Source organism: Rhinolophus ferrumequinum, chromosome 22 (assembly GCF_004115265.2).
Source record: "Rhinolophus ferrumequinum isolate MPI-CBG mRhiFer1 chromosome 22, mRhiFer1_v1.p, whole genome shotgun sequence".
In the NCBI taxonomy this organism is placed as follows: domain Eukaryota; kingdom Metazoa; phylum Chordata; class Mammalia; order Chiroptera; family Rhinolophidae; genus Rhinolophus; species Rhinolophus ferrumequinum.
In genome coordinates, this window is record NC_046305.1 from 15,497,929 (window position 1) to 15,522,257 (window position 24,329).

Genomic DNA, 24,329 nt, shown 5'->3' on the forward strand with positions numbered 1-24,329 from the left:
CGTGGTCCCAAAGAGAAAGTCCTGCCCCTCCCCAGTGGGTCCCTCTGGGCCGGCTCCCCTCCCTCTCCAAGGATGGGGCCCTGCTGGAGCCCACTGTTTCCAAACCACTGAGTCATTTCCTCTCGGGGACTTTCTCATTAAACCTTCCTGTTTGCTTTAGCTCTGGAGCTCCATTCTGAGTTTCTGTTTCCTTCCCCATCCCCACTGAGCTGTAATTAATGGCCCAGCACCTTCCAGCTCGCCCCCTCATTGCAGTGTTTCTTCCCACTCTAATCTCTTGGCTGGAGTCGCTACACTTTGTACACATCTGTGCAAAGCCCCAGAGTTCCTAAAGCTGTGAGGGAAATAGGGGCTACCGCTTTTCTCCTGCAAGGTATCGCTTGAAGGGTAGTGTTGGAAAGATGAGTGTCTACAAACAGGCACCAGAAAGAAAACCCCCAAATCAAGAGCTTGTGCCAGATCCACCCGACACAGCAAGCAGAGCAGTTGGGAATAATAACCTTTGACTAATGAATGCACTCTGAGCTGCTCGACCCTGAGCAGCTGCTGAATCCCCCGGAAGACAGCTGTGGTCTCCTCAAAGCCCTGGTTTGGACTATTTCCTGCACATCTGACTGTACCTCTGACCCGGGACGGTTTGTTATGTGGTCAGTAGCAACAAGGCAGGACTCCGTGGGGCAGAAGAGGCCAGAAGGCATTGGGGCTTTCCGGTCCAGTGATACGGTGAAGGGAAGAGAATATAGAAACAGAAATGGTCATAGTAAACATTGCATCGTAGTTCTTCTATCAGACTTATTTTGTGAGGGATGCAGTTTCTGTTCCAGGCACACAGACAAGTGTATTCTATTTCTCATTGCAGGCACAGTCCCAGAATATTCCAGCCCCTTCTCCAGATGGATTTTTGATCCAATGAAATGTCATGGGCTGTACTGATAACAGTGGCCTTTTTGCCCTGTATTAGGTAAATGTTCACTGAAGCAAGTCAAACTGAAGTTCAAAAACTATGTGACAGAATGGATGGCCCATAAATTCACCTGTTGTCTCACATTGCATTGTCTGGTCACTTCATTGTGTTGTCATTAGGAAAAGGCTTTTGGATACATTCCTGGGGTGACGGTCTTTGGCCACCCCTCAAATCCTATCATGCTGGCAGCCGCCTCCCCCCATAATGTGAGGCCCACACCACCCAGTGACTGTTAATACGACTTTGCAGAACTCCAAAACCAGCACACTGCCACGTGGAAACCTGCTTTCACAGTATACTTGTAATTGCTAATCATCACCAGTTTGGTGACTTCCACAGAAGGTGAGACTTGCATGGTTTAGGTCCTGGCTCCTTCCCTTCTGATTCAGAGGAAGCCTGCCTCGTTCCCCCACGCGGCTCATGGGCCCTCTCCCGTGTTCCCTCCTCCGTGAGGGTCTGCATCCTGCGCTTCCTGTGCCATAAACGATCCTTCCTTCTCTTCTTAGATTTTCCGTCTCTCCATTCCCAAGGGACTTTTCCAGTTAGTCTGCGAATTGTTTCGCTCTGAGTTTCCAAAGGATGCTTCCCTCTGCCTGCTTCCTGAGTCTTCCCGCCGTCCTCCAAGGGGCGCCACTCACACTACATTCTGGGAAAGGAGTGCTCTGGGGTTTTCATTTGCCCAGAGTACAACCTGAATGGCAACTCCTCCTCACCCTTCTCTGTGTGCAAAGATGGGTACCCCTGCTTCCCTCTATTGCCAGCTTTTTACTAGAGCTATCTCTTGCTCCTTGCCCCTCCGCGTGCAAAAGTCTCCACGGATTTCCCCCTGTAAATCAGTGGCCTCCTTTTAATCCTCATCCAGCTTGCCCAGCTGCAGCACTGGCGACACTTCACTTTCCTTTCCTTCTGGAAACACTCTTCCCCTGGCCTTCTTGCTGCTGCTTTTCTCTCCTGGCTTTTCCTCATTCCCTGACCTGCCCTCCTTCCCCAGTCTTCTCTCTGAAATCTTGATCCTTCAGTCCTCTTATTCTTCACAGTCTCTTCCCTGGGCATATACATTTACTCCCATGGCTTTGGTTGCAACTTATATACTGAGAACTTTCTTTTCTTCATATAGAATTAAGAACCTCTTATAATTACGAAGCAATACCTGTATAGGTAAACAAAAATTTTTAAAAATAAAAATACACTATTCCTACTGTTCAAAGATTACCAGTTAATATCTTATTGTATATGCTTCCAGAATTTTAATGCGTGCACACGTGCGTGCACACACACACACATAACTTTTCACAAAATGAGAAAAATACTATTTTGTAAATTGTTGCATGCCATTTTGTAAATTGCTTTTTTAAAATTAATGATGTGAAACTTTCCATGTCAGTACATCTTATCTAATACCCAGTCCATATACTTGATTACCTAAATCATCCCCCAATGTCCTTTCTAGCTGGTTTGTCCAATTAGGGACCATTTCAGGCAAGTACATTGCACGGATACTTCTTAAGCTCCCTTGTCAAGCCTAACCATCATACCATGCTTATTAAATAGGTTTGGCCAATTATCTCTGGAACATCCCATCTTTTGGATTTGACTGGTTGCTTCTTTGCAGTATCTTTACACTTGTTTCTCTAACCCATTTATTTCTTTCAAACTGGAATTAAAAATGTGAAGGCATGGTAAATTCAAGTTAAACCCTGTCGGCGAGATTATATAATAGGAGCTGTAGTATTGCATTTTGCCGTTAAGATATATATGTTCTTGTTGACGACCATTAGGGATCCCAGCACTGACCAATCAATTAGAGCAAACGGCAATCTTAACTTTCTGTTGTAGCATTATGTTTTCCCCCTTGTGACTGGAAAGTAAACTGTGTGGTGTTATTTTGCCAATAAACAAATGTCTAGTGTCCCATCAGCCCTGGGACTAATGCTTTTAACACCAGTTAATACACATTGTTGAAATCACTAATTCCAGTAAGAGTTTCAAGTGATTGCCAGCCAGGGTTCTTGGTAGGATATGGATGGCACGCTTTCATTAATTAAAGGTTAACGAAGAATTTTTTTTTTAAAGGAGCTATTTACTGAGGTGTGGGCAGGGCTGCAAGAACCATCAAGGGATGGTGCAACCCCCGGGGGATGAGGTCCGAAGGGCAGCTACTAGCACCCCTAGTCCTGAAGGTGGTGCCTCTGGCCTGGGGGGCTGCCGCCCTGGGAGAAGAGATGCCTGATGGGAGCTGTGGCGGCTGACAGAGGAATATCGTTATAACCCAGATGTTGACCTGGCACGGCACTGAAATGAAATGAAACTTTTCTAATAGCTTTGTTTTCTGTTTCTTGCCTGAAGCACAGTTGCAGGACAGAGGCGTCAGACTTGCGGCATTGAAGACCACTGTGCCTTTTTAAGGGCTGTTTCTGCACCAGGTTTACTGTTGGCATGGAGAAACATCAAGTCTGCGGCATACCACCCTGAACACGCCCGGTGTCATCTGATCTCGGAAGCTAAGCAGGATCGGGCCTGGTTAGTACTTGGATGGGAGAAAGAAACCATCCAAAGAAACCATCAGGAGGACACCACTGTCAGGTGAAGTTGGCCTCTGGTTGCCAAAGGACAAGGCAGGGGTGCTCTGATGACATTTATGATGGAACTGGATTTCTAAAGGGGTCGGGACCAAAGTGGTGTTGTCCCCTTGCAAGAAATAATGAGAAAAAAACGACCTTAGTCCTCAACCCCTGAATAATCATTGGCTTTCACCCTAGGACACCTTTCATTCAAAGGTGTAAACGCAAAGAAGTTAATGATCACTCACGTCTTACCATCTTGGGAAGAGCACTTTCCGGTGCTAAGTCTCTTGAAACTTCTGCGGGAGTGAGTTCCAGGTGCCCTTCGCTCAGCTGACTTTCCTCAGGTGACACTAAAACACTTCTGCTTTCACTCACTACAGCTTCAAAGAAATAGACCTGAAAACGTTGGTTATGTCATTTGATCACGCCTTGGAGCCTGAAGGCATGCATGCCGGACCCCTTGTGTCTGGGGAGGGTTCATAACGAAGTGTTCTTTTAGGAGACAAGCAATTTGAGATGCCCTCAATCACATGGGATGCCAGCAGTGGGGGCCCGAAAGGGGAGATTAGATGGATGGCCACTGCTCTGTCACTTGCTAACTGGGTGGTCTGGACTATGTTACTTGATCAACCCCAACCACTGTTTACGGGCATAAAACAGTGATAATCATCCTTCCAGTGGTTATAGGAGGACCAGCTGTGATGACGTACCGTGGGTAAGAATCGGTTTTGGAGTCAGAAAGAGCGGAGTTCAAAATCTAAGTGACAGTTCTGACTGGTTGTGTGAAATTCGTCATCTGGGCTCTGAGCCTCAGTTTCTTCACCTATGAAGCAAGGAAAACAGTAGAATTTACCTTATAGATTATTTTAAAGATTAAATGCTGAAACGCACTCAGCCTACCAGTGCTGACAGTGAATATGCACTCAGTCGTGTATTGTTATTCCTCTCAGCTGGCTTAGCTGCCTGTGGTAGGCAGGGGCCCCTGCTCTGATGGGGGAGGGGACCTGTGACTAGGCTGAGTGTTATGTTATATGGCAAGAGTGGGGTTATCAGGGTGGACCTGACCTAGTCGGGCGAGCCCTTTAAGGCAGAGAGCTTTCTCCACTGGTCATGAAGAGAAGTCACAGAAGTGACTGGCCTGGGAGAAAGCGAACCTCCATGTTGTGAATGGCCTATGGGGACCATGTCACAAACAAGGCCAGTGGCCTCTGGGAGCTGAGTGTGATCCCCTCCGGACACCTAGCAAGAAAATTCGGGACTCATTCCTGCTAGTTCACAAGGGACTGAGTTCTGCCAACAACCTGAATGAGCTTCGAAGGAAACCCCGAGACTCAGATAAGAAGTGCGGCCGGCACTCGGACTGCAGCCTTGGGAGACCCTGAGCATGAATCCAGGAAAGCTGTGCCCACATTCCTCCTGATCCATGGAAAATGTAAGATGATAAATTTGGTTTGCTTTAAACCACTTAGTTTGTGGCAATTTGTTCACAGCAATAGAAAACTAATATCCTACCTTGAGTGAATCAGCTCTGCTCTCTTCGTGCTGGGTTCATTCCTGTTCCTATTTACTGTCACTAAAGCAATACTTGATTGTATAAATCATGACAATGCAAGAAGGACAGGAGGTGCTGTTCTGCAATACAGCCTCCTTAGAATGTAAATATTATCTCGGACTGTCTTCTGCTAATGGGCTGGTGATGGTCACGGACGGAGTGGTTTAGAGACCTTTGCGGCTTTAGAAAGGCACAGAAATATCGGAACTGAGTCTTTCCTGGAAGACTCGCTCATTATGCAAAAGCACTTTTCTTCAGGGGTTTCCTGTTTGACACTGCAAGTCTCAACTACAAAGGGCTTATCTGAACCTGAGGCTCAACTTCGCCCAATGATCCCTTGAATCGTTTTAAGTTTTCACGAAGCTTTTAGTCTGTTGAGAAAGGCAGACATGAAACAAGTAATCACACAAACATAGGGTTATAAACTGTATTGTGTGTTTTCAAGAAAAAGCATCCAATTTCAGAGAAACTTGAGTGTGGGGGTTCAAGGAAGGCTTTCCTGAGGAAATGATCCTTGCCCTGAGATCAGGAGGGTGAATAGGAGTTGACTAGGCCAAGGGGTAAAAAAGATGTTCTTTATCCCCAGGGAATAGCTTGGGAAAGGCTCTGAGCCAGGAAAGGGTCACGGCCATTTTAAGAAACCGAACACGAGTGAGCCAGCAAGGTGGATGACGGGACAGCATGTGTGAGTCAAAGATAGAGAGGTAGGAAGAAGATAGATCCTGTTAGACCATCCTCATGATTTTGCTCTCAGTCAAGTTTTCCCTTTAAAAAGACCACCGGAGCTGCAGTGGAGAAAAGAGACTGTGAAGAGCAGAGATAGGTGCAGAAATGCTAGTTAGGAGGCAGCCATCCAGACACGAGCTCAGTGTGGCTACGACAAGGATTTGGGTGGTAGAGGAGAGACGTTAGATAAAAGAAATATAATTTGGGGAGTTGTAATTTTCCTGGTTTTAAAAAATTAAGAAGACATTTTCCCATCCGCTCTACCATTCCCTGAAGAATTCACATTCATTCACTTACTTATTCGATATATACGTATGGTGTTACTTTTATGTGCCAGGCACTGTTCTAGGCATGAGGATATAGTAGCACATAACACAGGCAAAAATTCCTTCTCCCTGCTTCCTACTTGCAAGGGAGTTGGACAATAAACAAGGAAGATAAGGAATATATAAAATATATTTGCTAGCAGCAAATGCTAAGGAGACGTTCAAGTTGAAAAAGGAGACTAGGAAACAGAAGAAGATTGCATTCCATACGTCCAGACAGGACCTCACTAAGAAGAGGACATTGGAGAAAAGATCTGAAGGTTGAGAATATGGTGGGTCAGGGAAGCGTATTCTGGTTGGAGGGAACAGCACGTGCCAAGACCGAAGCAGGGATGTGACTGGTACTTTCCGGAGGCTATTATGGCTGGAGAAGAATGGGCAAGGGACGGCCTCAGTTATCTGTTCCATAATAATCTAACGAAAGTGTTAGTGTGTGGTTTTGGGGGTCGGATGGAAGGAGGAGGAGACTACTGACCAAGCGAGAGGAATCTACTATAATCATTTAATGACCACCCTCCCCTCCGGAGTTTTAGCTACAGAGAGAAGCCAGGCCAAAAAAAAAAAAAAAAAAATTAAATTCACATTAAGACTGAAACCAATAGGTAAAATCATGCCAGATCAAACATTTTTTTCCTCCTTTCCACCTGTGCTTAGTAGTCTGATTTAATAACAGAGGCATATGGCCGAGTAATCAGAATTACTTATCAAGCTAATTAGCCATGTGTAATTTCCAAAGTGGCCACAAAATGGCAGAACTCTTTATATGCACAGTGAGGCTTAAAAATTAATTGTGGTGGTTACAGAAATTGTTATATTTTATCTTTACAGGCACAACTCCTTGAAATAATATATATTCCCACCAGGTGCTTCACAGAATCACTGGCCTTTTTCTTGACAGGCAATGTGCATTTTGGCACCAGATTATTGGATGGAAAAATACAGGCGTTTTCCAAGCCCTAAACACAGAGTGTGCTATCTATTAGTTTGGATTTCTTCCTTAGCTATCGTCATACCAATATGTGGTGGTTTTCTAAGAAGAAATCAACCCAAATGTGTCTTTGGACTCAGTATCGGGGAAGCCTGGGTTTTATCATTGGTTTGGTCACAGATGCACAGAAAATGGGCAAGTCACTTCCATCTTTGTCTGAATTTCTCCATCTGGCAAATGTAGATTCTGACACTCCCCATCAGATAATGTTTGCAAAATGTTTGATGGTCCTTGCTGGTAGACAGTATGTAACTGCAAACTGTTGGATGATTTTTTTTTCTGTCCTAAAAGCTCTTTTTTCTAGAAATTATTTTTAAATTGAAAATATAGCTTTTAAATTATGGGTGCATAGCAATAAAAACTCAGTTGGTAATGGAGAGTAATTAGGGAAAAAAATGCAAAGGTCTTTCTCCGTGGCATTCCCCAGAAGTAACAGCTCACAATTTTTCTATCTTTAATCTTTCTGAGGCTAACCTCCACAACAATAATGTATTATCTCTTTATTTTCGATGTATCCACTCGAAGTGTATCTGATGGGCTCCCTTATGAAAGACGAGGATTTGGCTTATTTAAAATAAACTTCCTTTTGACAACCGTGGCCAGGTATATTTCATTTTTTAATATTCTGTTAGTTCTATAGCTTTACACATTTTAGTCAATTCTCCATTTCTTGACCCATTGCTTTTAGACAGTCTGTCTCAACTTCGCTACCTTCCCCTGCTTCCTTCTGGCCACCTCCAATGTCACAGCGTCAGTTCATGAACTAGTTAATTTTACGTTGTCAAAATTTATAGAATTTATACTTCCTCACAGAGTTAATTTTTCTGTGTTTTGGCTGTTTATTAAGTATAAAAATACCCAGAGTTTATAATATTTTAATTAAATGGATATTATTCGTTATATAATCAATTTCATTCTACTCAAATGAAAAAAAACATTATTGATTACCTACTCTGTGCCAGCACTGTTCTAAGTGCTAGAGATCCATCAACGAACAAAACAGATAAAATATCCCTGCCTGCATAGAGCTTACATTTTAATGTAAGTTTGGACTCATAGAAAAAGTGATGTAATTCTATGTCATTTAACCTGAATCAATAGAAAAAGAAATGTACATACCTAAATCGGGAGGGAGAGGGAGGAAGTAGAGAAAGTAGAGCACTGAATTTTTATAGTGTGTTATTATCATGCGCCTTCACTTTTTCACTAAGATAATCTATAATCTGCAGCACTTCAGGGGAAATTTGTTTTCTTCTGGAAGCTATAATTTCCAGAGCTTCCTGATTTGCTAATCTAATTTAAGGTACTATTTTTGAAGCCTGGTTTTCAATATCATTTTGCTGGGGTTTTGTTTGTTTGTTTGTTTGTTTCTTCATTTGTTTATTGCAGGGATTTTTTTATTTTTGTAGTTTTCCTTTGTATTGAGCAGTTGGATTTGGTCAATTGTTATTTAATTCCTTCTCTTTTCTTTATTGCGCTGGAATAAATTCTCAAATAATTTATTTCCAGAAGCATCATGTATTCAGATAAGGACTGTATTTTTACCATTTTACTCTCCCATTTGGTAGATAGTTTTTGCTGGGTATAGAATTATTTGTTCAAAATTAATTTCCATCAGAATTCTGAAGGTATTTCTCTCGTGTCTCAATGAAAAAAATTTGATGCCAACCTAATGTTTAGTCCAGCAGGCGAATTTGTCCTGCCCACCCCACCACCTCATAAGCATTAATTTTTCTAGTCTTGGCTAAAGACATTTCACAAGGATATATTTAAGTGGGGGTCTTTTATAAATTAATTTTGCTGGGTACTTTATAGGTTCCTCCATTCATAAGTTTCTTATTTATCTTCAGCCATGGAAAAACGTCCTCCATTATTTTTTTTCTTTAATAAATTCCAAACCTTTTGAAAATATACTGGGTGGATTGGGGCCCTTTTATATTATTTATCTACATTTTTTTTCATCCTTCTCTTAATTTACCTCTCTGCCCTTTTGCTGTGTTCTGGGAGATTTATTCAACTCTTTGGTCCAGTCTTTCTATTGAACTTTTTATTTTAACAATGATATTTTTAATTTCCATGAATTCTTTCGTATTCTCAGATAAAACCTTTTCTTGTTTTACGGATGCAATCTCTTAATTACTTAAGATTCTCTTTTCTAACTTGAATTATGTGTTGCCTTTATGTTCATTTGTTCTGTTGTTCATTTCGGGCCTGTCTTTTGTGCTAATGGTTTTCCCTTCCTGTGTGTGAATGAAGGACTGGACTGATTTTCATGGAGAGCTGGTGTGAATTGTCTCTGCTTTCAGGGCCTGCCTGTGGATGGGAGGACTGGCCTTACGACGTGCGTGTGAAGTCAGGGTCCTGAGCCATAGGCTTGGCTTTGCGGCATCTGGGTGGAGAGCTGGCAGCCAAGCCTCCCTGCCTCCCTTTGCCCCACAGCCAGACCACCATGGAATTAAACTAGAAATCAAGAACAGGAAGATAACTGGAAAATCCCAAAATATGTGGCGATTAAACAACAGATTTCTAAATAACGCAAGGGTCAAAGAAGAAATCTCAGGAGACATTTAATGAGATTTCAAATTAAATGAAAATGAAAACACAATTTATCAAAATTTGTCAGATGCAGCAAAAGCAGTGCTGGAGGAAAATTTATATCACAGAATGCATATCTTAGACAAGATCTAAAATCAGTAATTTAAGTTTCCATCTTAGAAAATTAGAAAAAGAAGAGCAAATTAAATCCAAAGTCAGCAGAAGAAATACAGTTGGTCCTTGAACACCTCAGGGATTAGGGACACCAACCTGTAGCACAATTGAAAATCTGAGTGTAAGTTAAAATTTGAGCTGCATGGGTCCACTTATATGTGGATTCCAGTCGACCCACGCAGTTTAAATCTATGTTGCTCAAGAGTCAACTGTAATAAGAATTAGAGTAGAAGTCAATAAAATTTAAAACAGAAAATCAACAAAACCAAAAGCTGCTTCTTTGAAAAGATCAATAAAATCAATAAGCTTCTAGCCCCTCTAAGAAAAAAAGAGAAGACACAAATTACTGCTATTAGAAATGAAATAACAGATATCGCTATGGATTCCATGTACATTATAGGATAATAAAACATAATAAAGAAATACTATGAATAACTCTATGCCCACAGGTTTGATACTGTAGATGAAATGGACTGAATCCCTGAAAGACACAATGTGCCAGAACCCATGCAAGAAAATAGACAATGTGAATAGGCTTGTATCTACCAAAGAAATTGAATCACTAATTAATAATCTTCCAGAAACAGAAAGCACCAGGCCCAGATGAGTTCACTGGTGAATTCTACCAAATGAAGAAGAAATTCTACCAATTCTCTACAATCTCTTTCAGAGGATGGGAGCAGAGTGAGTCCTTAAGTTCCTCATTCTGCAAGGCCAGCATCACCCTAACACCAAAACCAAAGGCATTACAGGACAAGAAAACTACAAACCAATGCCTCTCATGAACATAAATGCAAAAATCCTCAAAAAAATAAAAAATAAAAAAATCTAAAAGGATAAAATCCAACAATGTATAAAAGAATGATATACCATCACCAAGTGGGATTTATCCTAGGTGTTCAAGCCTGGTTCAACATTCAAAAAAGAATTAATGGAATCCATCATATCAACAGGCTAAAGAAGAAAAATCTCATGATCACATCACGAGATGCAGAAAAAGAGTGAACCCTAATGTAAACTATGGATTTGGGGTGATTCTCAATTGTCACAAATGTGCCACTCTAGTGGGGGGGTGTTCCTGGGGGGCATATGGGAAATCCCTGTAGCTTCTTCTTAATTTTGTTCTGAAACTAAACTGCTCTAAAATATATATATATATTTAATAAAAAATTATGCTAATTGAAAGAAGCCAGTCACAAAAGACCAATATTGTATGATTCCATTTATATGAAATATCCAAAATAAATGCATCTTTAGACAGAAAGTAGATGAGTGGTTGTCTAGGGCTGGGGTGATGGTAGGCTTAGGGGGTGATGGCTAAAGAGTGCAGAGGTGCTATTTGGTGATAAAATGTTCTAAAATGGATCATGAAGATATTTGCACAGCTCTTGAATATACCAAAAACCAATGAAATGTACACTTAAAAAAGATTGAATCAGGAGGCAATATTAAGTAGAGTTTAAGAATGCTGACTTTGGAATTAGGCTGACCTGAATTCAAATCCTGGTTTTACTACTTACTGGTTGTGTGATTTGACTGAGGTACTAATTCTCTCTAAACCTTAATTTCCACACCTGGAAAATACAAATAAAGCTACCTGACTCAGAACGCACACACACACACACACACACACACACACACACACTCCTCAAAGAGTCTGGAAAGTGTCCTGAGGAAATGGGACAGAAGAGGCCAAAGGTCCCCATTTCCTCCTTTGTAGCGTGATCTCCTCATGGACTATGATTTGGCACAGAGGTGGCTCTGTGCTGCCATCTTGGTCACACAGGAGATTGAATTCAACTAATTGTCACCTTCTCTTGACCCTGTCTTTCCCTCTGAGTTTTATCAATCCCAGCTCCATGTCCATAAAACTCCCTCCTCAAATTTGAAAAATGGCTAGGAGAATGAAAGAAAGCAAGAAATTAAATTTTAAAATCTCTCACTTTTAGGATGTTATACCCAAAGTCCCAAGTGCACTGTAGACAAGGATTGGACATTTACCAAGTACAGATTCCAGCTAGGAAGAATTACTTCATTGGATGTGGAAAATACAAGTGGTACTTAGATGCTAGCTGACTTTGGCACAGACCAAGTGGATTAATCATTATGGTGTAATATAAAGTCCAGATGAAACAAAGTCAACCCAGCAATTTTAGCTGGAGAGGACAGTGTATACACTTCAAAAACAACCAGGCAAAAAAATGTATAAACTGTGAGCATAACCATTTCCAAAGCCACAGCAAACTCGGGGACAAGTTTTCTAAGAGAAGGTTTTATCTCAAGCCAAGTGGACCCAAGATGAAAGCCCTGTTGTTTCTACCAATCCATGGTTATCAATAAAGGACTACTCATCCAAGGGAAAAGCATTCCCAACTCCGTTTTTGTAAACCTACTTTATTCTGACCTAAAATGGACTCTTACTGAGAAGACAGGAAGTATTGACTGATATTTGGGCAGGAAGGAAATCGCTCTACCACAGGAGTACAACACTACAACTTGCCACATGAGATCGCTGGTTCTTAGCAAGATGACAACGATGGTAAAGAGTCATGAAACTTCCACACTAGAGGGAAAATAAGAATATTAAACACAGTGATGATTACAATACAATAATTATAGTAAATATTTATTAAGAACTTACTATGTTCAGAAGTATTCCAAATACTTCATATGTTTTAACTCATTGAATCCCAACCATGACCCTGTAAGGTAGGTACAATCAATATCCCCATTATTCAGAGAAGAAAACTGAGGACAGAGACCAAGTATCTCAGTTGGCATTCCTCAATATTGAAGCCAAGGGAGGTGAGCAATCTTGCATATAGCTAATGAAATTTGTTTTATTTACCTTCAGACTTCCTTCTTCATAAGTTCCTCATCTTTTTCCTCTTCAATCTATTTCAGGTGCTCAATACCCCCCTTTTTTATTATAAAGAAATCTATTTTCAGGGGAAGATCCTCCATCAGCCATTTGTCCCTTACTTGTCAAGGTCACTAACACCCAAATGATGTTGATGTCAAGTCCAATGATCACTGCTCCATCTTCATCTTGCATGTCCTATAAGCAGCATTTGACATAATGACTCTCCCACCACCTTGGAAAACTTTTCTTACCATGGCTTCTAGTACACTATTCCTTCTTGAATTTCCTTCTATCTCAGTGGCTGCTTCTTCACTGTCTCTTTTACTGGTTCCTTCTCTTTTCCCTAACTCTAAGCCTGGGGGTCAGTCATTGGATCTCGTCTCTTCCATAACGACACTCGCTGTCTTGGTGCCTCCTTCTAGCCACATGGCTTTAGGTATGATTCCTGAATTTACATTTCCTGTTAGGACTTTATTCCAGAACTCCAGACACATGTATTTAGTTGCCTACTTGACATCTTCACCTGGATGTCTAAGAGATACCGCAAACTTGCTATGACCCAAACCAAAGGTGTGGTTTCCCCTATCAAACCTGTTTCTCCCACAGTCTTCCCCGTATCAGTAAATGACAACTTCATCCTTACTTAAGTCAAGAATCTTGAGGTTGTCCTTGACTCATATCTTTATCCCTGTTTTCATACGAAAAACTCCTATTGCTGCGCTACCAACATATATACAATTCAATGCCTTCTCACCATCTCCACAACTATTGCACTGGTCTGGTCCACCATCTTGCCCGAATTGTTATAATAGCATCCTAACTGCTCTATCCTCCACTTCTACCCTACGACAGTGACTAGAGGGCTTTTAAAAATATAAAGTCCAAATCCTCCAATGGCTTCATATGTCACTCAGAGCAATGACCAAATTTCTTCCCTGGTTCATAGGCTCTATGTACTTTGCTAGTGTCCTAACCCCACCCCAAACATGTCTCAGACCTCTTTCTCCTGTAACTTTTCTTTGCTTACTTGCTCTTAGGTCTCCTTACTGTTCTTGAATTACGAGTCATGGCCCTATCTAGGGGTCTTTGCTCATGCTGTCTCTCAGTCTGAAACACCCTTCCCCAGATGTGTGCATGGCGGGCATCCACTCTTACTTTTTACTGTACTCAAAACTCACCTTATTAGAAAAGTCACCTCTATAAATAAAAACCCATCATTTCTGCATTCCTGATAACCTTTAACTTGATTTATTGTGAGCCGTGGCAGTTATGACCACTTGATTATTATATGTTTGTTTATTGTCGGTCTCTCACAATTAACTACTGTCAGCCACACGAAGGCAAGGATTTTGGTTATTTTTTTTCACTCTAATATCCCAGCATCTCAAACAGGACCTGATACTATTGAATGAATGAATGGAGTTCCATAAGACCGTTACCTATCATAGGACTATTTGTAATTCAGACTTACCTCTCATTGTGCAGAAATAAAGGCATCTCTCCTATCAAGGGACTTCAGGACTTAGAGGTGGCAAGGGTGAATGCATCCACGAAATTATTCTCCATGGGGTCCTGAACCCTGCCTTCCACTGGATCTATCCTGAGAACTGTTTCTCTGAGGATTCGCTTAATCAACGTTAACGATAAAAGGGTGATTGTATTGCTTTGGTTTGGGCGACGTTCTTTCAGGCATTAAAATAAGTTCATCATCGTGGCTATTGGGTTGATTAGAGTCCTCGTACCACCCAATGTGCTGTGGGAAGCCTTTTTTGTTTTCCCTTCACATCCCTTAGAGGAAAAACTGAAGAACTGAGAGTAAAATGACCATGACTATCCACTGGGAACAGACATAAGGGCTGTGTCTCTTCCTTGAAACAGCACACGCCGCGTACGCATTCCTAACACAAATACAGTAGCCATGAGTCTGAATGCCATGGAGACCCAGCTGCGTCACAGCCCGCATGCCAGATGAACAGAAGGTTAAAGGAAGGCATCTGCTGAAGAGGCCAAGAGTTTGCTTTGCTCACAGACTGTTTTGTTAACCTTTGCTCGTTCAGCAACTGTTCGGAACTGTTTTGTCTCCCCCCCGTCCGCCCCACCCCCTCCAGTATTGCACAGCGTCAAGCTTCCTTTAGTGAGTACCTGACTTATATTACCCTTCTTTTTTTGAAGTTAGTGTGGTTGGATTTGATTAGGGTAAACAGAAAAAGAGATTTGAAGGAGTGCCTGTTTCCAAGGAAAGGGGGGCCCTGTGGATGCCCAACCCACATCCTCTCCGCCTTCCCTGGAGGTCACCTGTTAGTGGTTCCCACACACTCTGATGGATTCCTGTGACTCTCTGAGGCCACTGTCTAGCTGTAGGACTGAGCTTGGCCATGCTCCTTACGCTCTACGGAGTGGAGCAGGCCAACTGTGCCCGGAGCCGACTCTAGGACGGATCTCAGGTGTGTTCCATCCCTTTCCTCAGAATGTCACAGAAGGAGGAAGTCCCATTACCCCACAGTGGATTCACTGACAATTTATTAGCTTTACCCCTCTCATGTCTTCTTTTCGTATTCCTTCAATGTCCTTCCTGGAATTACCTCTCAAACTAATTCCTCGTCCTGAAATTCTTTTCTCAGAGTCTGATTTTGGGAATCCAGACTGAGATACGGGCACATTTTGCTACCTCACTTGGCCTAGGCCTAAGCTTGCTCTTGAAGAGAGCAAGAACTTGAAGCTAGGGAATGTCGCTAGGAGCTGCTGCTGCTACCTGGAAATTGTCACTGAGCTGCATGAAGTGACATGGCAAGGCTGAGATGGGTGATGTGTTTTATCACTTGGATAATAATGAAATTACTTGATTAGTGCATACCAAAGTAATGATACTTATTTCTTCATTTACTTTCTTGACTGAAGTGAATAGACATTGGTTATCAGTATGAATAACATAATAATGCATAGTATCATTTGGATGATAATCTGATGAGTTGTGTGTTACAGGATACTTTTAAAGTAATAACCATCATTATGAATTTAATTTGTTGAATTTTAAAAACATGTTTAGGAAGTTCCAGAGATGAGGAAGCTTTACAAAACGAAAACTCCAGAAGTCTGCATAAAGATCCCTTTGAGTCTTTGCTAAGTACGGGGCTGTACAGGCATAAAATGAAATTGCACAAAACTGTGCAAAGAATGCTGGGGAGTTGTTAGCTTCCACAGGGATGAAGGTGTTCAGGGAAATTCAAATTAAAACCATGATGTGATACCATTACAAACCCATTAAAATGACCAGAAATACTGACCAGTGGTGAGTAGTATTGACCAGATGTAGAGAAGCTGTAATTCTTACATGTTGCTCGTGGGAAAGTTAAATGGCACAGTCGTTTTGGAAAACAGTCTGGCAGTTTCTTATCAAGTTAAATATACACTTACCATATAAACCAACACTTTTACTCCTAGCTATTTCCCTAAAAGAAATGAAAACATATTTCACAATATACACAAATATACACAAGTTTTCATGGCAACTGTATGCATGATAGCGAAAACCTGAAAACAACTCAAAATGTCTGTCAACAAAGTGAATGCATAAACAAGTTGTAATGTAGTTACACAATGGACTACTACTCAGTAATAAACAAGAAATAACTACTGATATACACAGCCGCATAGATGAATCTCAAAAATATTATGCTGAGTGAAATAAGCAAGACACAAAAATATACATTCTGTGTGAGTTCTTTTGAAAACTTGGTATGTGTTTTGAGTGTCTTTTAATCTGAAGGTTACTCCTCCATTCCTCTTTTGAAGAATCTTGGACATTTGAACTGAGTTTCCCAGTCTGGATTTTGCAGATTGCCCACCGATGGTTCAGTTCAACATGACCCATGTGTGTCTTGAAAATTGGAAGCTGGATCCAGGAGCTTGACCAGATTCAGGTTTGATTTCTTTTGAATCAAAGGATGGCATGTTTTTTCATCAATGGATACATAGTATCTAGTTATTGTTCTTTTATGAGGTTAGCAAAATGGTGATATTCAAATTTTATTAATTATTGGCTGGAATAATTTTACAAAGAGAAGCTTCTCTTCATCTGTTATTTAGTTTTCTAGTGGTACAGTTCTTAAAGAAAAGTAAGGATAAGTGTTTGATAATTTCTTTTAATTTAACCTGTTTTCGGGGTGATAATTCAGTTGCTTATCATCCAGTTAGTTTTTTAAATGTCACTAGAGATGCATGGACTTAAAATATTTGATAGTTCCCATCCATTGCAATACTTATCCTTGCTGAAATTCAAATTGTCCTATCTTGGGCAGAAGAATGTGGGGATGGAATGAAATGGAATAGAATAGAACGAAGTGGGGACCTCTTTAAGTTGGCTCCTGAGGCCTTTTGCCCTACTCTGCTGGTCCTTAATAGATTCCTTAGTATCTGATATGTCAAGATGTTCTAGGGTCCTCTTGTTCATTTCCTGCCCCGTGTCTTAAAGAAACACTGATTTCTTTGAATAGGAAATGGCATTTCAAGACTACAGTATGCCCTATGTTATTGGTTGGTCTTTGCTTGTAGGCCTTTTCAGTGCGTGAATGGAGAGAGAGAGAGAGAATATGTTATGAATTTATACTGTTTATTCTGATATTTCCAATTAAATTCAGAAATACAGGATTTTTCTTTAACCTCTTTTATATTATATCACCATCTCCTTTATTTCACATCGAGAATCCTGGTTCTCAAAGATACAGGGGAAAATACAATTAGAACATCCTACAATTATTCATTTGCTTTATCTCATATGACACACATGATTGTCACAGAAAAGCATGTGAATACTACTACTGCCGACTATTATTGAGAAAAACAGTTTAAATTTTTTTTGCGTGTGGAATCCCTATTTTCCCTATAATTTTTGAGGCATACACATGTAAGCTTTTCATATACTGTCTGGGTTTATACCTATCCCAAAGCCAAAATGTGGGTCTCATGTAAGAATGACTGATATTTACTTTAGCTCTCTTACACTCCCTTTTCATCAAAAATCACATGTGGTTAGGATACATTGTCTTGGTGTAGTCCCATTTGGGTCTCTTTTTCTTTATTATCGTGCATAATTTATTGAGTAGACCATTTTTGCCCAGTGTTTGCAATGCTACCTCTATCATATATCAACTTTTCACATATGTGCACGTCTGTTTCTGAGCTGTGTTTATCTGTGCCTGTGCCAACACCATAGAATCTTAATTACTATAGCTTTATAATAAGTATTATAGTAATTACACTATAGGGCAGTATCCCTTTCTGGTAGAAACAAACAATCTTCCTTTCTGAAGGAGCAAACTTTACAACCAAGCCTCAAAGAAATCCCATAGTTAAGGTTCCATGTTCCATGCCCTTATCAAAATATCACTGCACACATAGGAAACACACAATCACGAACGAGATTCAATAAAATAGCAACCCCACAGAATCACACATGCAAAGACTTATATTGGAATTATCAGGTACCAAATATATAATAAAAAATAAATATGTATGAATTATAAATCAAAGGAATAGAATTTGGAATAAAAAACATTCTGGGAAGAATCTCCAGAAATGAAAATTATAATTGAAAATCGAATCTAGATGGATGGATTTAAAATTATATTAAGCATAGTTAAAGAAGCAATTAGTGCTTTGGAAGATAAAGGTGAAGAAGTTACACATAATGTGGGACAGAGGCAAAGCAAAGGGAAATGTGAAAAAAAGATTAAGAAACATGGAGGGAAGTGTTAGCAGGTACAATATACATATAATTTACGTTTGAAGAAGAAATAATAATGGGGCAAACACAATCTTAAAAGACATAATGACTAAGTATTTTCCAGAGGGGATTAAGAACACCAACCCTTGGTAGATGATTGGATAAAGAAGATGTGATAGATATGTACAATGGAATATTACTCTGCCGTAAGAAAAGATGAAATACTGCCATTTGCAAACAACATGGATAGATCTTGAGATTATCATGCTAAGGGAAATAAGTCAGATGGAAAAAGTCGAGAACCATATGACTTCACTCATATGTGGCATATAAAACTAAAAGCAACAACACAAACAAACAAACAAAAACTCATAGACACAGACAACAGTTTAGTAGTTACCAGAGGGCAAGGGGGGAGAGGGAGGTAGAAGAGGGAAAAAGGGATCAAATATATGGTGATGGAAGGAGAGCTGACTCTGGGTGGTGAACACACAATGGGATTTATAGATGATGTATTATAGAATTGTACACTTGAAACCTATAGAATTTTACTCACCAATGTCACCCCAGTAAATTTAATAAAGATTGAAAGTAAGTAAATAAAAATAAATAAAGACCCAGGCTTGAAATCCAAAAGAAATAAAATAAAATGAACACCAAACCTCAAACTAAGAAAGTTCTCCAAAGTGCCAAACACCGTAAGTAAAAAGAAACCCACAACAGAGTGACAAATTCAAAACAATCAAAACAGAAGCAGTCAAACAGAAAAAAAAAAGAAGGTGGGACATCTGCAGCAGCTGATAGCTAATGTCTCAGAAACAACAGTGAAACACAAAAGAATTGAAAATAACTTTTCAAAGTACTGTAAGCAACTAACTTTAAATTTAGAATTCTATATTTAGCAATAACAATTTTTCAAAAATAAAGGCAAACTAAAGACATGTTCAGACAAAAACCCAAGAAGGTTTACCACCACATCTTCACAAAAGGAACTTCTATACTTCATGTCAGAAGGAAGATTTGCAATACGTGAAAATGGAAAGCATAAATATTGACTGTGTACAACGGTAAAATTATGTTTATGTGTGAGGCTACATATCAAGAGAGAATAGCATATAACTTAGGGTGATGATTGGCATGACAGCATTCTAAGATTATTATATGATTCAGAAAAAGAGTAAAACTTAATAATAAACTGTTAATTATTCATGTTAAAATTTCTAGGCTGATTATTAAAGGAGTAGAAATTGTTACATGTTAGCTTTTATCATTATCATTGTTACTATTATGATTTCATTATTACAGGGATCTTACAGGAAGAAAGAGAGGGAGAAAGAAAAAGAGAGAAGGAGATGATTCTGTAGTCAAACCAGTTTTGCTGAACTGAATTAAAGACCATTTCCTACTTGAATTCTCTTAAGTTTTTTCTTGGCTAATATGCATTATAAATCCCTAAATACAGACTGTTGTGGGTTTGCAGTATATCCTTTGTTTATTTGATATCAGAATCTTTATTTCCTTCAATATCTATTCACATCTTGAGAAACTTGACAGTTTGGGGAAGATTTTTTTAAAAAGATTTTATTGGGGAAGGGGAACAGGACTTTATTGGGGAACAGTGTGTACTTCCAGGCCTTTTTTTCCAAGTCAAGTTGTTGTCCTTTCAATCTTAATTGTGGAGGGTGCCGTTCAGCTTCAAGTTGTTGTCCTTTCAGTCTTAGTTGTGGAGGGCACAGCTCAGCTCCAGGTCCAGTTGCCGTTACGAGTTGCAGGGGGCACAGCCCACCATCCCTTGCGGGAGTCGAAGTGGCAACCTTGTGGTTGAGAGGATGCGCTCCAACCAACTGAGCCATCTGGGAGGCAACTCAGCTCAAGGTGCCGTGTTCAATCTTAGTTGCAGGTGGCGGAGCCCACCATCCCTTGCGGGACTCCAGGAATTGAACCGGCAACATTGTGGTTGAGAGCCCACTGGCCCATGTGGGAATCGAACCGGCAGCCTTCAGAGTTAGGAGCATGGAGCTCTAACCGCCTGAGCCACCGAGCTGGCCCGGGGAAGATCTTTTTAAGTTGAATCTGAACCTACTGGAGTTTGATTTGCCTGTTTAAGGGAATAATTTACCATGCGGGCTTGAAGAGAACAACAGACTCAAATAACAAGGTCAATCTTACAAAGACCCCAGGTTTGGGAAAATAAGACATTGAAGGAGAGTAGAAAATGCTGTTGTCCAGTGATACTAGGAAGGATGGGACATACTGCAAGCTACTAAACTGGAAGGAAAACATAAAAGTACCACCTAGCAAATGGTTTGGCAAGTTTCTGCCACAAGGATGCTGGGACATCTGGGAACACTGCCAAGCAATTCTGGGGAAGAGACTTGGCACAGATTGTGGCCTTGTGTTCTTTGTAAAAGAAAAAAGATTAATTTATTTTACAAGTCATAATACACTACCTAGAAGCCAAATTGCCAGTTAAAATTCTATTTGCAAGCAGGTGTAGGGTTTCAATATCGTTTCCACCTAACATCACAGAATACTGCCTCTTCACAATCAACTATGATGCAAAGTATCTTTTCAGCTACATTTTCAGTGTTTCAAATGTTCAGAAAAATGGCAGGCAGAAATGTCTGTAATTATAACAGAATCTTCTGGAGCTGCTCTAAATGCAGCTGTTCGGTTTATATTGTACAGAGGAAATAAATCACCGCACATCCAAAGGAGTTTTTTGCTCTTGTCAATACAATTAATTATTTCCTCCAGAAGTGAACATCTTAAATGTGTCCAAGCAAAGAGAAGGTGAAAGGTATTTATTTGGAGGTTAGTTTTTCAATTTCGTGCTGTTTAGAATATAGGGTGTTCCCTTTTTTAAAAGTCCATAGTACTTTAACTGCAATTGATGTAATGTAATTTCACTGATGCTTTGTATAACTCTGTGCATATAACAGGCTTGTTTTCTCTGAAGGCTCAGAGGAGTCCGTAGCATTCATCTTCATAGCCCTCATGTAGAAGTACAAAGGGCAAGCCAGAGCTGAAAAGGATTTTAATAAGTGAAAAGAAGAGACGCCTCTGCTCCTCTTCTCCACCACTGAATGCCCTCAGCACCTTTTTCCTCTTACTCTCCAAATCCTAGTAAGTTCAAAGCCTGCCTCCTCCATGAAGCTCCCCTTGATACCTCGGGTCCCCCTCACCCCATCTTTTTTTCTTTTCTAAAGAAAAATTCCATCTCTCTAGTTCTCCTCAAGGTAGAACTCGAATCCCACTGCCTTGCAATTCGTTATCCCCTAATGATTAGGTTGGTGCAAAAGTAATTGGGGTTTAAAAGGTTAAAAAAAAAAAATTGCAAAAACCGCAATTACTTTTGCACCCACCTAATATGAATCTGACCTTCTCCTCTAAACAATGTGCTTCTTGAAGACCCGTCCAGGTCTTGTATTTCTGATTCTTGCTCAATTCAGTGATGGGTTTACAGATGGTAGCCCATAAATCCTTGTTAATAAAGTGACTAACGAAAGAACCAGAGAGTTCAATTGTTTAGGAACCAATTATGCAGGCTGCTTCCTGACAGTAGGGAGGTTTGAGGTTACCTGTGGTTTGGGGATTACTTTTATGTTATCATTCTTATCATCCATCTTCAAAGAGCTTAAGGGAACATACTTAGTGCTGCGGAGAGCACTTATATCTTATCTGTTTATGACTGGATTAGACCAAATGCAAAATGAAGGCCTTTCTCAGGGATCCAAAGCTCTTTCTGTGACAAGGAACTGCTATGAAGGGATGGCGGAGGGTGGAAGACGGGGCAGGAGGAAGGGCTGGAGATACACAGACATTTCGCTTCTGCCTCAGCCACCACACCTGGATACATCGTTTCTTCTTCCATTTACCCCTCACAGGCCACTAGACGTTTATCAGTATATCTTTTTAGATCATTAAATTTTTTTTCAATGGTACTTGACATACAATGTTATATTAGTTTCAGGTGTACAACACAGTGATTAGATATTTATTTAACTTACAAAGTGATCACCCCAATAAGTCTGACACCATACATGGTTATTGCAGTGTTATTGACTATTTCCAATGCTGGACTTTACATCCCTGTGACTGGTTTTATAACTGTCAATCTGTGCTTCTTAATCCCTCCCATCTTTTTCACCCAGCCCTTAACCCCTCTACCCCCAACCTGGCAACCATCAAAACAGTCTCTGTATCTATGACTTTGTTTCTGTTTTGTGTGTTTGTTTTGATTTTTATCTTAAAGGATTGCTTCGAAGATGAGGGTTTGGAAACGTGTGTTTAGCCTTTGTAAACTCCTCCTCCAAGGCTTTGCTAAGCCAACAGGAGGCATTTTGATTATAGCTATTTGCGCTCAACACAGGAGTTCCCCGAAACGGAGAGGTCAGACCCGCCTCTTCTTGCTGCTCGGGAGGGACCTGCGCAGCTTCGTCATTTGGAGCGGGCTGGAGTATGACTGCATGCCCACATGGGGACCACACAGGGCACGGGACCACACAGCCCTGGGCCCTGCCGGCTTTGGAACGCCGGGACACCTGGGTGGGAAGACTGCAGCGTCAGAGCAGCAGGGGCTGCGCTGAAGGACGGAGCCGGCTCCCTGAAGGTGGCGCTAGGCCGAGGACCATCACAGTGCCCACAGCTGTCCCCTTTATCTCAGTGGCAGCGTTTCCACGGGAATGGGAGATTCTTTAGTCTCAGATCCTTCGCAGGTTTCCTTTTATATCATTTCTGTATCTTTCAATTACTTGCACATATGGGGAGTTCTGGGGTCCTCTTAGACCATACAGGTGTATAATTTTAACAAAACACCATTTATTAAAATCTGAGCCAACAAAATTGTTACATTATGGGGATGGATTCTTTTTACCACAAAGGGATGTTTGTGATCCAATTCAGCATCCTTTTTATTAGTCTACCCTTCTCCTAGTATATATATAACATTGCATTTGTGGATATCTTGGTCCTGACTTCAGAAGAAATCCATGTTCTTAGCGGCAGCACACCAAGGTGTGTAAAACTACGTTCATTGATGTCAACAAGCCCTACACTGGTGAACAGGCTCTCTGCCACTTACCTGCTCCAAGTTTGCATAAGTTTCTTATCCTAGCCAACATGTAAATTTAAAATTTTGCGATGACTAAATGAGATAGCATACCTCAGGCATTTAGTGCATGGTAAGGCCTCAGCAGGCTAGTAAGCAATTGTTCCTGTCTAGTTATTAATATTTATATATAAAGGTTGGTTTACCCGCACCTGATGTAAATGCAGCCGGGTTGTTTGTTTGTTTGTTTACGTGTGAGATCTACCTTTACTGCTGTGGCCATGCTTACCTCTTTTCCCCTCCTGCCCAGTGGTTATGGCTTTACGGCTGCTGGGACTTCCCCAAGGCCAAAGTCCTTCCCTGGCCTACCTATCACAGAATGGGGTAGAACTAGGGCTACTCGGGATCCTACTGGCTGTAGGCAGAGCGTGAAGCCAGGTGGGTTTTCTCTCTAAAATAATGTCTCTCACAGTGGGCCCATAGGTCCCTCCATCAGAGTCACTTAGGAGTATTGGTTCAATTGCAGATTCCTAGGGCCCTGCCCCAGGGCTTTTGAAGTCGAATCTTTTGTGGGGTTCGGGCTAGGAGTCTGGATCGTAATAAGCACCCAGATTCTTCTGATGCTAACTAAATAAAATTCTAGCACTGCTCCAGTACAGTCCCCAAGCTTGCCCAACTGTGGACTGGCCTCGGGTTACTTCATAAAAGTTCCTGGGCTCCATCCCAGAATTTCCAGGGGAGGAGCCTGACGATGTGTATTTTTAATAAGTATCCCCAGATGACTCTGACGACCTGGCAAGTGTAGGAAATGCTGCTCCAGAATGACTGGCCAGGGATGTGACCGGTGGTGGTGGTGGTGGTGCAG

General features: G+C 40.9%; 1 long non-coding RNA gene across 1 annotated transcript; it reads left to right on the top strand.

The window, feature by feature from the left end:
• Positions 1 to 4,582: 4,582 nt before the first annotated feature.
• LOC117014931 (uncharacterized) lies at positions 4,583 to 22,912 on the top strand. The gene is made up of 4 exons (XR_004421649.1): positions 4,583 to 4,960; positions 16,459 to 16,612; positions 21,357 to 21,540; positions 22,787 to 22,912. It is a non-coding gene; the product is annotated as an uncharacterized LOC117014931 (long non-coding RNA).
• Positions 22,913 to 24,329: the final 1,417 nt, after the last annotated feature.